Here is a 17,260-nt window from a genome sequence, read left to right as displayed (position 1 = left end):
TCTTCTGGGATCATTTTGTAAATAGTCCCTGCTGCTCCTTGGCAGCATTCTGTCATTGAAGAATAACCCAATTCCAATTTCTGATGTGAAAAATCACTTAGGAATATCTGTGCTAAAGTATCTTTTTTAGAAAAGCATATAAATATAATAAACGGTTTGGCCTTCTGTGGCTTGATTTTGAGCTCAGTAGAAAGCTTTAGGAGGCCCGACTGGGTTCTCTGGGCAGACAGAGGGCCACATCAGTGTCAATGGACTTCCAGAACCGGAGCTGAGAAGGCAGTCTGGCTAGCTTTGGTGACTTTCCCAAAGGCCTGATATCTATCAGCAGTTGCCAGTTTCTGTTTTACCTTGTGGTACATTCATTGTGTAACCAGAAAGCGAAATCTTTCTCAGTTAAAATCTTAGTTACTACAGACGGGAAGCAACTGGTGTAACTTGAACTTGTGTGACTGGTATCCTGTGCTACATAACACCTTGCATCTGAGCAGCTAGTGTTTTTGCAAATAGGATCATAATGGTAGCATTTATTACCATATATGGTCATAATACAGAGCTGGTGAGTGTCCCTATTTCATTTTTGGGTACATTTCAGATTATTACCTGGGAGCTCCCTTAGCTGGCTAGCTGTCCATGAGATCTGCTAAGTGTTCCAGTAGGGGAGAAGTGTGGCTGGCTATAGTGCCTTCCCCTCTTCTTTCCAGATAGCCATATATCACCCTGGGCTGCTGTAGAGTGGCAAAGATCCAGGGGCCCAATATCTGTTCAGAAGAAGTCCTGCCTGAAAAGCCATGTGATTAATTGCATGAGCAAGTGGTGTTGGAAACATGGGTTAGAAAGTTTTCTGATACTTCAAAGTTTATATTGCAGAACAGTTAGCATCTCGGTTTGGGAATTCTTGTGTTTAATGAATCATTAATTGTAAATGGTGTCTATGTACAGAGGCTCAACTATAGTGCAGGGCTGGTTTTCCCAGCAGTTCCATGGTGGCCTGTGAGCTCTCCCATAGCTGGCCTTGGAGGTATTGCAGGGTGGCAGCTAGCCTTGTAGGTGGGCAAGCCTATGTCACCATCTTGTGCACAGAGGGCTCCCAGAAGGGTTTGGAAATGATATGTGACTGTTTAGGAAAGTCTAATGTCTCTCTGGAAAGAGACTACCTGTTTTCTACAGGTCCTTCCCCCCACCTCTCAGTTCTTACTGGTTTCCCAGCTACTCCCATAGCAGCTGTTGGAAACACTCATTGCTTCCTTTTTTTTTATTGGTTGTTCAAAACATTACAAAGCTCTTGACATATCATATTTCATACATTAGATTCAAGTGGGTTATGAACTCCCATTTTTACCCCAAATACAGATTGCAGAATCACATCGGTTACACATCCACATTTTTACATAATGTCCTATTAGTAACTGTTGTATTCTGCTACCTTTCCTATCCTCTACTATCCCCCCTCCCCTCCCCTCCCATCTTCTCTCTCTACCCCATCTACTGTAATTCATTTCTCTCCTTGTTTATTTTCCCACACAACCTCTTATATGTAATTTTGTATAGCAATGAGGGTCTCCCTCCATTTCCATGCAATTTCCCTTTTCTCTCCCTTTCCCTCAACAAATGGGACTTACTTAAACTAAAAAGTTTTTTCTCAGCAAGAGAAACAATAAGAGAGGTAAATAGGGAGCGTACATCATGGGAACAAATTTTTACTCCTCACACTTCAGATAAAGCCCTAATATCCAGAGTATACAAAGAACTCAAAAAATTAAACAATAAGAAAACAAATAACCCAATCAACAAATGGGCCAAGGACCTGAACAGACACTTCTCAGAGGAGGACATACAATCAATCAACAAGTACATGAAAAAATGCTCACCATCTCTAGCAGTCAGAGAAATGCAAATCAAAACCACCCTAAGATACCATCTCACTCCAGTAAGATTGGCAGCCATTATCAAGTCAAACAACAACAAGTGCTGGCGAGGATGTGGGGAAAAGGGTACTCTTGTACATTGCTGGTGGGACTGCAAATTGGTGCGGCCAATTTGGAAAGCAGTATGGAGATTCCTGGGAAAGCTGGGAATGGAACCACCATTTGACCCAGCTATTGCCCTTCTCCGACTATTCCCTGAAGACCTTAAAAGAGCGTACTACAGGGATACCGCCACATCGATGTTCATAGCAGCACAATTCACAATAGCTAGACTGTGGCACCAACCCAGATGCCCTTCAATAGATGAATGGATAAAAAAAAAAAATGTGGCATTTATGCACCATGGAGTATTATGCAGCACTAAAAAATGACAAAATCATGGAATTTGCAGGGAAATGGATGGCACTAGAACAGATTATGCTTAGTGAAGCTAGCCAATATCTAAAAAACAAATACCAAATGTCTTCTTTGATATAATGAGAGCAACTAAGAACAGAGCAGGGAGGAAGAGCAGGAAGAAAAGATTAACTCATTGCTTCTTGATTCCCTGGTCTCCCCAGCCCAGCTCTTGGCACATGCTCTTGGAAACGGAGTCATATTGACAGAGCTGCCCTTTCCCTCCCTCCTTCCTCTCACCAGCAGAATCTGTCTTTCCCCCAGCAGGTGCCAAGCTGGTCTGGTCCTGAGCTTCACCTGTGTGTGGGCATGTCTTCTTTCCTGCTTCCTCATACCATCGCCTTTGGTTCTGCCCCTGTCTCTCTCATTTCCCAAGCACCCTCCAGTTAAATTTAGCTACTGTGGTATGCTTCTTAAACTAGGTCTCCCGCATCATGCTGATTGGTATCTTTCCTTCTAAGATTCATCTGTCTCAGTGTCCACTGCCTCAACATCTACTGGGGACTCTGTAATCTGATTGTCATGCCTTGTATATTCACAGAACATTTGTTGACTTTTGTGTGCATGGGAACTTGAGGTGCAGATGCCAGGAGATGCAGAGATGAATCAGACTATTGAGGCTATTGATATAGAATGGGGAGAGGCATCAGAACAAAATTCAGTCGATATTAGTAACAAATATGTATAAGTTAAAAGGGGAGAGAGAGCAATTCTGCCTTCAAAGAACTTGAAGATATGGATCCCTCAGACAAGCAGAGAGGGTCATGCCAGACATTAGCCAAAAGCCAGCAATGGGTTCCTATGTCCCTGCTTTGTGTTGGGATTTCCTTGTGACTAGTCTACAGCATAGGGAGACCTCTGTACCTAAGGGATCTCTAGTGGTGGAGTTTAGCTTTTCACAGCAGGTTGTTGGAAAGAACTTTTGAGTCTAGGTGTGTTCTGGAGGTAACATCACAGGGGTAATTGTCAAATCTATGCTTCTTTTGGGTCAAGCTTTGACTTAAGGAAAAGATGAGTGGTTTTTGGTGAAATTCATAACCCTTAAAGGTCTTCCTTGAATCTGCTTTGAGAACATGTTGCTTACATGTTTACTACTTAGTGGTTCAGATACTCTAGTGCCTTGTTTCTGTGGAGAGCTTTGGATATGAGTCTGAGAAAGGGGCTCACTTACAGGAACCTTTCTCCTAGTCTTATTAGGCTGCATCTCATCTTTCCTTATACTTTTTGCTTTTCATTCATAGATAGTACTTGTCACAGTTTGTTATTCGTATGTATGTGCAAATCTCTTTCCCACTCCAAGTGCTTTTAAAAGCAGGGCCTACTGTTTTCTTGTTCTCTATTTTATCCACTACGACTGAGCCTGACATATAATAAAGAAGGAATAAACAGGACTGGAGAGTGAACTGATCTGTCGACTGTGGTTTGAACATAGCCCGAGAATACACGATCGGCTTTTAATTTGGTCAGGGGAAAAGGGCAAAAGAAAGTCATCATTGTTCACCAAAATTCTTCCAGCAGAGAAATATTCATAATTATCAAAAGTTTCTAATATATAATGTACTCTGATGAAATAAGTTTATATCCTGATGGTAGTAGTGGTAATATCAATCTATACATATTATAAAATTTTACAGGACCACATGCAGAAAAGTGAGAGCTTCTGAAATCTGAACAAACTTGTAGGTTAACCTATTGCACAGTGTTAAGTTCCTGCTTTTGATAATTTTAACTGTGATTATGTAAAATGGGGGAAAACTGTGTGAAGAATACACAGAAAACCTCCAATTATTTTTGTAACTTCTTTGTGAGTCTAGAATTATTTCAGAATCAAAAGTTAAAAAAGAAACACAATGGTACCACTATATATCCACTAAAATGGCTAACACCCAGAAAAACAGAACAAAAATGGTTAATACCAAGTATTGGCAAATATACAGAGCAAGCGGATCTGGTGGAGACTTTCACTAGCATAGCCATTTTGGGGAAGAGTTAGGTAGTTTCTTAGAAAGTGAAACATATACTTAGCACATAGCCAGCAACAATTCCACTCCTAAATATTTATACAAGGGCAACAATAAGTTCCACAAAAACCTCTAGGCTAATATTTCTAACAGCTTTTTTCCAAACAGTAAAAAACCCCAAATGTCCATCAATTAGTAAATGGATAAGCTAACATGTCTATCAATGGAATACTACTCACCAGAGTACAGCAGAGAACAACAAACGTATTATATGTAAAAGCTGAACTTACAGTAGGAAGAGTAAGCTTAAGTGTGGGGTCAGAAAACAGATCATGCCTAAAAGGAACAAGTGATGAGTGAGAAGGTTGATTATAAAGGAGATAGAGAACATTGGGGGCAAATGAAGTGTTCTATATCTCAATTCTGGTGATTACTTCATGTTTGTCAGAACTCATAGAACTGAACACTAGAAAGGATGGACTATTGTATACAAACTGTACCTCAATAAATAAGACTTTAAAATGAGAACAACATCAACACCATCAACAAAATATAATATTTGCTGTAGGCTGGTTTAAGTAACTGTGAAACATTCAATGTGTCTGCCACTTTGCCACTTGTCTATGGTTGGATTAGGGATTTGTTAAGTCTTTAGTTATTCAAGATGCCTCACTCAATCAAGGGGTGTAGCTCCTTAGTACCTCTGAGCCGTGGGAATAACTATTTCTGTAGAGGTGGCTGTGCTAATGATCATGGCTAAGCAGAGTGCTGCTAGGAGATTAAAACAAGCTGCTGGCTCAAGTCTTGGTGGATGCAGCGTTTTGTATGTGAACATGGACTCAAATTTCACTCTGTCCCCTCTCCTGGTTTCTTTGCTATTGAAAGTGGAGTTGAATTTTCAGATTGTTTCAATCCTCAGATATGACAACTCTGCAATGACACTCTCCCTTAGAATAGATTATAAAACAAAAACAAAATTACAGCAGTTTTTCTCCAATAGGAGATGCCTTATTAATTTACAACTAGGATTTACTAAATTGGTTTGGGTTTAGTGACATCCAGGAGTCAACCCAGTTGAGTAAACACTTACTAATCATTAACTATATGCCATGCCCATTAAGAGGTGTTGGGTTCACATAGAAAAATGAGCCTCAAGCCCTGTTTTTAAAGTATTCACCATCCAACAAGGTGGACCAAACCACAGGACACTACTGAAATTCAGTACAGGAGAGAACACCGAGGAGGGAGCCCTCATGCAGGAGAGGACCACTGCGTTGGACCAGAGGTTGAGTGGGTTTCTGGTGTGGAAGAGAGAATCGTAGGCATTTCAGGCAGAAGAAGTCAGAGTATTATGTGAAAGCTCTTGTGGTTGGGGAATCATGACATATAAGGAATGACAAAGAATTTATTTCTTTTCCCAATTAAAATAAGTTTTATATATATATATATGTGTGTGTGTGTGTGTGTGTGTGTGTGTATACACACATATATGGCTGGGAGCGCTCTGGCTAACATATATATATGTTAAAGATTTATTTAAAATTACTTTATTTAAATAAAATTATAAGTAAAGGATCTAATATAAAATTACAAATAAAATTATAAAGAATTATAAGTTCTTTATTGATTCTGTGTAATTCATCCATCCTCTCCTCTGTAATTATTTCTATTGCTGCTATAACTACCACAGAGTTAGCAGCACAAAACAACACAAGTTTATTCTCTCACGCTTCTGTAGGTCAGAAGCCCAACATGGGTCACACTGGGTTAAAATCAATGAGTCACAAGTTTTAAGGGAGAGTCTGTTTTCATGTGCTTTCCAGCTTCTAGAGGCTTCCAGTATTTATTGGTTGATGGTCCTCTTTTCCATCTTTATCTTCTTTCTGACCATCTTTCTACAGTCAAATCCAGAAAGGATTTTTGACTTTTAAGGACCCACATGATTGGATTGGGTCCAGCTGGATCTGGGATAGTCTCCTGTCTCAACATCCTTATTACATCTGCAAAGCCCCCTTTGCCTAAGGTCCTGTATTTACAGGTTCTGGGTTAGGATGTGGACATGGGGTGATTATTTTATCTATCACATTCTTGTGCCCTTGATCCCCTTTTTTTCTCATCACTGATAAACTACTTGGACAACTAGTCTAGCACATGCTTTTTTGGAAAACAAACAAAACAAAACAAAACTTAATCTGTATTTGATCAGACTATAAAAAGTTTTAGAACATTATTTATCATTATTATTTTCCTTGCAGTGATAGGGATTGAACCCCAGGGCCTCATATGTGCTAGGGAAGCTTCCTACTAAGGAGCTACACCTCCAGCTCCCAAACTTTCTCATTTTAAGTGCCATAATAGTATTGTTATTAGTGGGTGTTATTTTTGCACTGAAGGTCACAAACAATGCTGGAGTAACCATGATTGACCATACAGTTGATCCTTTAGTATGCCTGGGAAATTGGTGTAGAATCCCCACAGATAACAAAGTGTGAGGATGTTCAAATCCCTTGTTATAAAAATAGAACCCATGCACATACCCCTGTGTACTTTGCCATCTCTAGACCACTTATAACAATTAATGCAGTGTCAATGCTATGTGAAGAGTTGTTGCACTGTGTTGTTTAGAGAGTACTGATAAGAAAAAATCTGTGTGTTTAGTACAGACACAGGGTTTTTTTTTTCCCCTTGGGTATTTTCTGAGTTTGATTAAATCTATGCATGTGGAACCCATGCATGCATAGGGCCAACAATATCTTGGCATAATTTCCCTGACAGGCCCTTAGGGGAAATAGACTGAATTCCTAGAATAAGAGGATATGTGGATTATTGATTTCAGAAGAAGAATTTGGAAAATTAATAAAAGGGAAGAGAAAAGGCGTGCTTGAAACTGAAGAAAGGAAGTTCTTTATTGATTCTGTGTTATCCATTACACTAGAGGAGTGACTTCATTTTCTCTCGTTGCTTGTGATCCCATGAAGGATGTTTACCTCAGAATATGCATGAACGAGAGCAGTAGATGCTTGAGCCACTTGCCCAGGTCCCAGCTCTAGGACTCAGTGCAGGTCAGACTAGCTTCTTTCTACTGTATCCTGAGTCCTACTGCAAGGGTGCTGGAATGTAAAATTATATTCCTACATGTCAGTGCTCAGAGTGGTCAGTATCCCAAAATGATACCCTTAGAATATTTAGCTCCTCAAGTTTTTAAGGTGCTCTTGGGTACCTTCTCATTTGATTTTTACTTACAAAAACAAAAAGCAACCCTCTCAAAATGAGTCTCTATCGTTTTAAATAGAGCCTTAGTGTCACACACCACCATTGGAGGTGTCACACACCACCGTTGGAGAATCCAGGCATTGCCTAAACCTGAGGTGGCTGGGAGCTCTGGCTGAGTGGCTGGGGCCAGTGGGAGTCCACCTTCAGCAGTCGCTCTCTGTGAGTCATCCTTGAGGTGTTCTGTGGTGGGGGATTAAGTAGGCCTCAACCTGCTGCAGGCTGAACTGGGTTTATGGTAAGCAGAGGAGCAATGTTTTGGAGCCCTGGGTCAAAGCCGAAGTTCTCTTGAGTGGTGCTGATCCAGAGAGTTAGCATGTTGGGGCTTAAAGTCCCTGAAGCATGGCGTATTAGGATTAATTTTTCACAAGAACTTCATGTCACCAAGAGCATATAATTGCTGGCTTGGTCTGGGCTGGCTTGGTCTGGGCTGGCAGGCCCCATGGTAGCTGGTTGGTGGTATGTTATAACAGGCTGTTGCTTTTAGCTGGCTAATTTGGGGGAAGGGGTGAGGTGACTGGATTCCACAGAAACTTCATTTCAGTATAAATAAGATGCAGAAAATCATCAAAATCAGGGTGCTTATCAGGGTGCAGGATGAATCACACAGCTCAGCCTTCTTTCATGCATTCTGCTCTTGCACAGAAGTGTGATCATGCATGCAAAATTGTGGTTTTGGCCCTGCAGAGTGTTTGATAAAGTAGTGTCACAGCAGCCTGCTTTTTAGCCTGTTTAGCTCTGGCCTGTAACCAGGGCCTCGGTGTTCCTGGGCTTCTGTTGTTCAGAAGAGCTGCTTGGGAGTGGAGAGACAAGAGGCTTGTTGTGCGACTCAGATTAGTGGCAGCTGCAAAGAAGAAAGAAAGAGTCCTGTTTTGTTTTTGCTCTGCTCTGAGCAGCACTTTGGCATTTTGGTAACATTGCAGTGTTCCTTAGGAAGCTTGACTTGGTCACTTTCTCTGAGGGTTGAGACCTCAAAAAGTGGTGGTTCAGACTTTCAGAAGGATGGATGACCTGTCAGCAATCAAGTTGTTGGCTGGACTTAGCTACTAACAGGCTGTGCCACCTTGTGCCAGTCACTTCCCCTGCCTGTTTCTGTGAGCTGGGGCAGCTTGAACTAGAGCAGCTAAATGCCCCACACTTGGTTGGCATCAGCACTTTGGATGCTGGTACGTTTGGTACTGGGACACTGGGTCCTAACTGGCATGCTTTGCAAAGTTTTGGAGCTCTGCAGAATTGCTTCACTTAGAGCAGCTCAGTTATGTGAGATCAATGTGTGGATAACACTTAGCAGTGTATCTAGCAAGGGGAGAGTATCTAACGGTGGCTGCTAACATTTAAATCCTGTGGTGTGTGAGATTCTAGCAGCGCTGCCCTTTTACTTCCTGTCACAGAATAGCTGTTATTTTCATATATTTAAAAAATTCTAATAATTGTGGACATGCAGCACACTACTTTAACTTGGGTGTTTATGATTGACCTCATGTGGTCTTAGGAGGGACAGTCTTCTGGCTTTGATTGTTTCCTTTTAGATTATAGTAAGATGAAGTGACACTGAACCCAAACACAGTCCAAAGGGCCCACTTTGGGACTTCATTTTTTGAGTACAGCTGTTTCCTTGTTCTTAACTTTTCTTATCAGGAAGAAAATCAGTGTGTTGTGCACAATACAGTGGAAAACTGTAACTCTGTGTTATCCTGAGAAAACTCAGAAGCATTTCTTCACATCTTTCCCAATGGTGAACTTGACCATTTCTCAGGCAGAATGCAACCTATACAATCCTTGCCCTCATGGAGATTAGCTTATTGGGATGAGGCAGACATTAAATTACAGAAATAATGGTTTAATTATGGCTGTGATTAGTACTGGGGGAAGGGCAGTGTATGATGGGCTCTGCATGTGATGGGGAGATCAGAAAAGTTACCTGGGGACATGGTTTTTAGCTTGAGGTCTGCAGGAGGAGAGGAAGAGTGTCCCAGCCCAGCAGAGATGGGGAGTGGAGGAGGATCCCAAACCTGAGCAAATATGCTAATAGAAAGGTTTGGAGGATTGTGGTTTGGGCCAGGGAATGAGCTGGGCACTCTTCTTTCTCTGTGGGATGCTCTTCCCCAAGATACCCTTGCTTCCCAGCACCCTTAGACCTCTGCTCAAGTGGCCCTTATTAGGGAGACTCCCTGGCAACTTGAATCCCAGCCCCCATTTCTCTCCTCTCACTTTCTAGCACCTGGCATCAGCTGATGGACCTTTGGCCTTCTTTTCTTCCTGGCCAATAGTGTGTGCCCTCTTAGAAAGTGTGAGCTCCTGGGGGGCAGGGTCTGGTCTCTTCCCTGCTGTATCTACAGGGAGGGGCTCAGTAAGAACTTGTTGGATGAAGCATATTGGGTTCTGGATTTTGTGTTCTTTTAAGCCATGGTGAGTTTTTAAGTTAACCTGAAGTTGGAAAGGGAGTGGATATAGGGGTACTATTCATATGGCAGATCAAATCTTTTTTTTTTTTTTTAAAGCAGAACAAATAGAAAACATTGATTCTCCTCCTCCTCCTCCTCCTCTTCCTCCTCCTCCTCCTTTCTTCTTCTTCTTTTTAAAATTCAAGTTAGGTATGATAGAAAAAAGCAGCTAGAATAATGTTTGAGTATGCTCCTTGACTTATGATACAATTACATTCTCCTAAGCCCATCATATATTGAAGATGTCATAAATTGAACATGCATTTAATATACCTAACCCACTATACGGATAGTGGAGACAGGTACAGCTGTTGGAGTTGGGTTTCTGTTTGAGTCCCCTCTCTGTCACTTACTAGTTGTGTAACCTTGTACACATTTCCTGTCTTTAAAATGGATATTATCAAAACAGTGGCTTTATTTGGAGGATTAAAAGAAGACTGATATTCATTAGTGTTATCATTTACAAGCTAACATACTGATGCTATTACAGCATAATTGTTCAGTCCCGTGTTCCCCAGACTTGTCTGAGCTTAAAGATCTCTTTGGCTGCTTGTTAGAAATCAAGGTTCTCAGGCACCACCCAGTGACTCGCTGAATCAGATCTGCTGGGGAGGGGCTTGGGAACCCTGCTAGGTAGGTGGGGAATGACAGACACACCCTACTTAAATAAGGTTTGTAACTGGTCCTGGTTTCAGATATTTTACAGGATGAATTCCAGAAATGTGATTGTATTTGTCAGATTGAGTCCCAGTTTTTAGGCAAGGAAGTATAGTCCTTGTTCTTGTAGCCCTCTCATTCAGAATCTTCTCTCCTCTCAGGGCAGGTGTAGCATGTTCCTGGGCTCCCAGGGACATGGCAGGATTTGTAGCTTCAGGGTAGCACAGTGCAAGGACAAGTTACTCAGCTGGCCTGGCCTTCTTTCTTTCCCTTGATAAAACCTCTACAGTCCTGATAACCTGCTCTGTTAGATATACATGGCAACATGGCAAACAGGCCCTCAGTCCTGCCATGTCTCTGAGGACTCAGTCCCTGAGGCTGTCGGAGTGACAGTCAGTGACTGTGGAAGTCGTGCCTGCATGTGGGTGACCAGGCCAGGCCTGCAGCACTGTTCTTCCCGCGGTTGGGAGCTGGGAACCAGGAAGCTATGCTCCACTGCTCTGCACTTAGGACAGTGTGTTCCTAGTCAGCTGTTCTAGAAAAACAGCATTTTGTTGTTTTCACACGGGCCAGCAAGTTCATTTCCCCTCTCCTGCCCAGGCAGTAACTAATCATTTCCTGTAGCAAAAGAAAGATGAACATACAAGATTTTACTCCCAGGGCCGAGCTTTGTGGAGACATTACAAATGGTGCTCATAGCTCCTTGTGGGATGTGGGATTCTCATTTTTGGTAAGTTGGTACTCTGTGTACCAGGTGGAGCTCATCAGTTGTTCTCTCCCATGGTTCTGTGAAAGTTGAGTTTTCTCTAGCAGCTGTGTTTAGTGTAGATCATGGTTTCTTGTTGGTATGTTACTTAGCTGCATTTCAGGTGGAGCTTGACTATCTTTCTGTTTGCATTATCTTAGGAGAAGATGATTTGTGTTGAGAATCTTATTTGAGCTTTGAGTTCATTTTCCGACCCATGACCCATCAGTCCACTTTTTGGTGCTATTTTTAAAGTCAAAAGTTGATGTGCTTTTCTAAATTGCACATTTTTACACCATTTAGAAAAAGTCTGTGAGGTCTTAAGGACATCCATTTTAAAACACTTGAAGTTAAGAATCAGAAAACTGAAAGGGAAGGTATGTCTTTCCTTTCCCCTTGATAATACTTTACTGTGACAGAATTTTGTATCTGCATAGTTTTTTTTTTTTTTTTTGGCGGTGGGGGGAGAGTACCAGGGAATGAACTCAGGGGCAGTCAACCATTGAACCACATCCCCAGCCCTATCTTGTATTTTATTTAGAGACAGGATCTCAAAGAGTTGATTAGTGCCTCACCATTGCTGAGGCTGGCTTTGAACTCATGATCCTCCTGCCTCAGCCTCCCAAGCTGCTGGGGTAACAGGTGTATGCCACTTCTCTTGGCTATATCTGCACAGTTTAAATAGGGAACTTCTAAAATTGTGGCAAATTTTAGAATAGCTGATTAGGAAAATGTGAAAATTGGACAGATAATTGTTACTTAGTGGGCAATCCTGAAAGATGGAACTTCCAAGGTAGGGAGAAGGAAGGGCACATGAGCCTGCACTGTGGTTCTTCTCTCATGTGCACAGATGGGAGGAACTAGATGCTCAATGGGATTGTGCTCCCTTCTCCCTTGGTGTCCCTCAGGAGCTCAGCTGTGGGATGAGCCCAGGTCTGCGGCTTTTTCTACTAACATCTCTTGCTGTTTTTCTTTCTTCATTTGTAAGTCTTCTTTGTGTGGGGAGATACTAGATAGAAATGGTAATTCAAGTCAACATTTTACAGACAGTATTGAGGATTACCAGGTAAGTGGTTTTGACCACTCATAGCTACCGACTGATAGCTTGTCTGAGGAGGAGGGGAATTCATGGAAGGACAGACAGGGGCCTGGGCACTCAGATTCTCTTGGCAGAGAGGAAGCAAGGCCCACTGCAGACATTTCTTAATTGCAATTATCTTAGGTAGTAAAGACACATCAAGGCCTCTGTTAAAGAAATAAACGTAAAACCCCCAACACCTCCCTTCCCCTCAAGCATGCATGTACACAACAAAAATGGACTGTGAAGCAAGAGGGGCAATTTTGTTAAATACCCATACTTAAAACTGTAATTGTTTATGTAATTATGTCTAATTATCCAGAAAGTAATCCGAAGATTTTTTTTTTTCTTGAGGGTTTTAATGATACCGTGCGTTTTAACATCTCACCACGTTTTCTGACCTCCTTGAAAGTGGAGCTCCTGTCTCACACTTTTTGGAAATTTCTGTGGCACCGGCACTGGGGCAGTGCCGAGCGCCTTATAAGGACTTAGAAATGACTTGTTGAATCAATTGAAGTGTGACTCAGGAGGTGGATGTAGGTGGGAATTCTGCACTACTTGCCTTGGGGGTGTTCACGTTTTGTCCATATATCGTGATTTGTTTATAAGTTATTTTAGCTCAAGAATTATCTGCTGATTTTTCTTGGTCTGTGCATTAACCATATAGAATCATCTCTGCAAATTAATGTCCTTAATGAACTTTGGATAAAGAAAACATAACATACTTCACCAAATACCCTACCTAATTGAAAAATGTGACTAATGTGTTTTTCATAGAATACAAAATTTTGGACACAACCTGTCACATTGATAGTGTAAATACTTGCCTCTTAAATTTAGATAACTGTGAGCCCCTTTTATTCATTGTTTGAATGATAAAGTTTGTGAACTAGACTTTCCCACAATTTCTCAGCCTTGAAGGACCCCCTCGAGGAGGTGCTGTGAATAACAAGGAGAAAAGTCCCTTGAGTAGGATGAGCGAACATGAATCGCCAGCTCAGTGGGTCCTTTAACTCATACAGGATAGAAATCAGACACAGCTAGCCACGACGAGGTCAGTAAGAATCATTTATCATATCCATTCACTATCCAGGTGGCTACTCCATAGGCCGAGTAGCAAAGAATTCAAGCGGGGGCGGGGGTAGAGTATATATGTTCTGGGGCTAGAAATTACGACATTCATAGGTTGCAGTACACCCTTTTGCACTCGGCCAAAACTGTTTGCACATAGTTTAAACTGTACTTATTAGCATTGTGCCTCTGCCTTACCAGGCAGATGAGGATCTCAGTTGCTTTCCAGAAAGCACCAGGGATCAGATCTGCCTGCCCCAGTTCAGTGCTCTCCCATTGTTTGTCCTGAACAGTGAATTTGACTGAGGAATGTCCTCCTGACATTTTTCTTAGGCCTGGAATTGTGTTATCCTTATCTCTCAGCAGTCACCAACTTAAACTTGACTCTATCCTCCTGCCTCAAGGTGTGGGGGCCACAGCAGCACACATTTAGAGGAAGAATAGGTGTTATTGCCATGGTATAAATTATGAGATGCAAGCACAAGGCGGCTGGGGCACTCTGTGGAGGTCCTGAACGTTCACAGAGGAGTCTAGCCTTGGATTTGAAGCAGGAAGTGAGGAGACAGGATTCCCACTGTAGGAAGACCTCGTTTGCACTGTTTTGGGCAGTTGACTGAAGGCCACAACGGCAGTTGCTGATGTGATTTCTCTTCTTTCACTCTCCTTGTGCCACCTGCTCCTGTAGAATCCTCTCTGAAGCCCCTGTCACCAGAGCACACAGTATATGCTTTATGTTTTACTAGCTCTACACCTGCCTTTCCCAGCTAGACTGTAAACTCCCTCCAGGCAAGGATTTTCTTTTTTTCCACTGTAGCATCTCCAGTGCCATCATAATAGTTGGCAAGTAGCAGGTGCTCAGCTAATATTTACTAACCAAACAGATGAACAGGTCAGTTTCTGGAATCAGAGAGGCTCATTGTTCTCCATACAAATATAACAGTAATGATTAAAAAAAAAAAGTAACAGTTCAGTGGGGAAACTGAAAATACCCTAAACAAGAATCGAAATTTACATCACCAATAAGGGACAGCAGGCATCCTGTGCTTCTGGATGCTCTTATGTCACACTGCAGCTGAGTCACCTAAATCTAATTATGAGAAAACAGACTGAAGTATATATAATTAATGTCCAAATTGAAGGATATCCTCCAAAACAACTGGCATGTCTTCTTCAAAAATATTAATAGCGTGAAAGAAATGCCCAAGAGCTGTTTCAGTCTGAAGGAGGCAAAGAGTCATGAAATAAGCTAAGTGTAGTCTGTGATCCTGTTCAGGGAAGAAGCAGATTCTCTAAAGGACATTGAGACAATCGATGAAGTTAGAAAGCCAAGGAGGAGACAGAGGGTGAGGGTGTCTAACGTAGCCGCTCTGGGTAAGTTGTCAGGAATCACAAGCCTGTCATGGTGGCTTGAACCATGCCTTGTAACACAGGGCAGCACAGTACAGTCTAGAAGGGTGAAAACAGTGGGAGTCAAGAGGTGACCAAAGCTGTGTGGCCATGGTCCCTTGCCAGAGACTCTCTGGCTGTTATGTAACTCTGAACAGTACCCTAGTCTGAATGTCAATACTAGGTAGAAGGATGTACTTAGGCTGCCTCTGGGGGTGGGATTCATATTCAAAAAAACTAATAAAGGGGACAAGGTAAAGACTGACTGGTAAGGTGATCTCTTTCTCTCTGTACTGGGAATTCAACGAAGGGGCCCTTAAATACTGAGGCATATCCCCAGCCCTTTTTAATATTTTATTTAGAGACAGGGTCTTGCTAAGTTGCTTAGGGCCTCCCTAAATTGCTGAGGCTGGATTTGAAATTGTGATCCTCCTGCCTCAGCCTCCAGAGCCTCTGGGATTATAGGCATCTTGCGCACCTCCATGCCTGGCAGGTACCTTGTTTCTTGCACTGACATTATTGATAGTTTCTTCTTGGTGGTCAAATTATAGTGAAAACTCAGAGGGGAAGGAGGAAGAATAAAATACCAAGTACTCAAAGGATAGTTTCAGGGAGGGAGTGCAGGCTTTCTATTTTAGCTTTCTATTTTTCCACTGTAGCATCTCCAGTGCCATCATAATAGTTGGCAAGTAGCAGGTGCTCAGCTAATATTTACTAACCAAACAGATGAACAGGTCAGTTTCTGGAATCAGAGAGGGTCTGTTGTATTGTTCTTTGGGCTGACCCTGGTAATCAAGGAGATTCAGTAATGATGGACACTCACGAAGTGACTCTGAGCCTTCCTGGGACTGGCTAAACAGTTCTTTGAAAAACCAGCTGAGATGCCTCATTAAATCTTGAACCACTGGAGGAAGCTTTAGAATTACATACCCATATACCTTAATTTTATGGAAATTGGAAAGTAATTTTGAAGCATTTTCAAAGGACATTTACTGAAGAAAACAGAGTTTCCTGATTAAACCCAAACTAATAAACCTAAACTAACGTCTTTATTGGGGTATCCTGATTTTTGAACCATTTCTTTGTTTGGCTGGAAGTACTTCTATAGGTGAGGTGGAAAGATGAAGATTGGAAACCTGAGCTAATCAAGTGTTATTTTACTTGACTGTTTCTCAGTGGAGTATATAAATAATGTGTCAGAATGTTAAAGTGTAGTTTAAAATGCATTATAATATTAGTAGAACCCAAACCAGAAGCCTTATGTAGATTAAAAGTGTTAATAAATGTAAAATGTTTAGAAAAATGCCTGATAGCAGGAGAGGGCCTGGGCATATATGCCAAGAGGCTTGAAGTGTTTTGCTGATGAATTAGCATCCTTTTGATTTTAAAATCCTTTTATTTTAAAATCTATTTCCATTTATTTGATTTGTTTAAAATGTGAAGTATTTATGCATCTTTTATAATTACTTTGGCTTCCAAAATATTTTATATTTTCTTATAATTTATTAGTGAATTTCTAGACACAGAACTAATAGAAGTTGATTTGGAGAGTTTGGGACACATGATTATTAGACTTTCCCGCAAATAATGTGAATTTAAGTGAGAAACAGATAAAGTAAAAGCCATGTAGACAGTTTTCAACAGATCAAGTTATTTTTTTTAATAGACTATATGAATTTAGCCCAAGCCATATGTTTAAAAGCTCTCCATTTGGCCCTAACTTTTAAATTAATTAACTAAGAGAAGAGGGAAAAACAATTGTGTCTCACAAATGGCCTCTTCCCTTTTGCTCTACAACTAGTTTTAGGATAATTTAAAATATGTGACATGCTCTTGTTACCACTTTTTCAGACTGTGAAAAAAGGTGTAGCTTTGTGCTGTGCTACCACTGCTTATTTGCTGACATCCTGCCTACTTGGTGGGGTGGGGTGGAGATGGATTGATCTAAGTCCTACATATCAGGTCTGCTATGATCAAACTTTAGTTGTCATCAGTGATGATGAGACTTCCTCCTCCTCCCATCTTCTGTCATTCTTTTAGTGCTTTTCTGGTGCTGGGCACCCTGCTCAGTGCTTTCTACCATTTTGAAATATGATTCTCCCAACCTTTAAGATCTAGGTATTTAAAGTCTCATTTCACAAATAAAGAAACTGAGCTTTATGAAAATTGGGTTTTCTGACATTCTTATCCAGGTGCATAGATATGAAAGCTTAATTCAATTAACCAGTTTTAAGGTTTGAAAAATAGAGAATTGGCATTAGGACAGCTATTATTGTAAAACCAGAAAATGGCAAGTGTTGATGAGGAAGTGGAGAAATTAGAACCCT

The 17,260-nt window shown here is 41.4% G+C and overlaps 1 protein-coding gene across 2 annotated transcripts in view; it reads left to right on the top strand.

The window, feature by feature from the left end:
- Window positions 1-17,260, top strand: part of Sgms1 (sphingomyelin synthase 1) — a 281,398-nt gene that overhangs the window by 109,287 nt on the left and 154,851 nt on the right. Inside the window, exon 1 of one of the 2 annotated variants that reach the window (XM_076834576.1) lies at window positions 11,297-11,383. The exons of the other annotated variant lie outside the window; for it this stretch is intronic. The gene's annotated coding sequence lies outside the window, so the exon portion shown is untranslated. Of the gene's footprint in view, window positions 1-11,296; window positions 11,384-17,260 lie in introns of those variants that run through there. 2 annotated transcript variants of the gene reach the window in all.

Source organism: Callospermophilus lateralis, chromosome 15 (genome assembly GCF_048772815.1).
Source record: "Callospermophilus lateralis isolate mCalLat2 chromosome 15, mCalLat2.hap1, whole genome shotgun sequence".
Classification (NCBI taxonomy): domain Eukaryota; kingdom Metazoa; phylum Chordata; class Mammalia; order Rodentia; family Sciuridae; genus Callospermophilus; species Callospermophilus lateralis.
The sequence above is the reverse complement of the archived record's forward strand: the minus strand, read 5'-3'. Positions and strand labels throughout refer to the sequence as shown.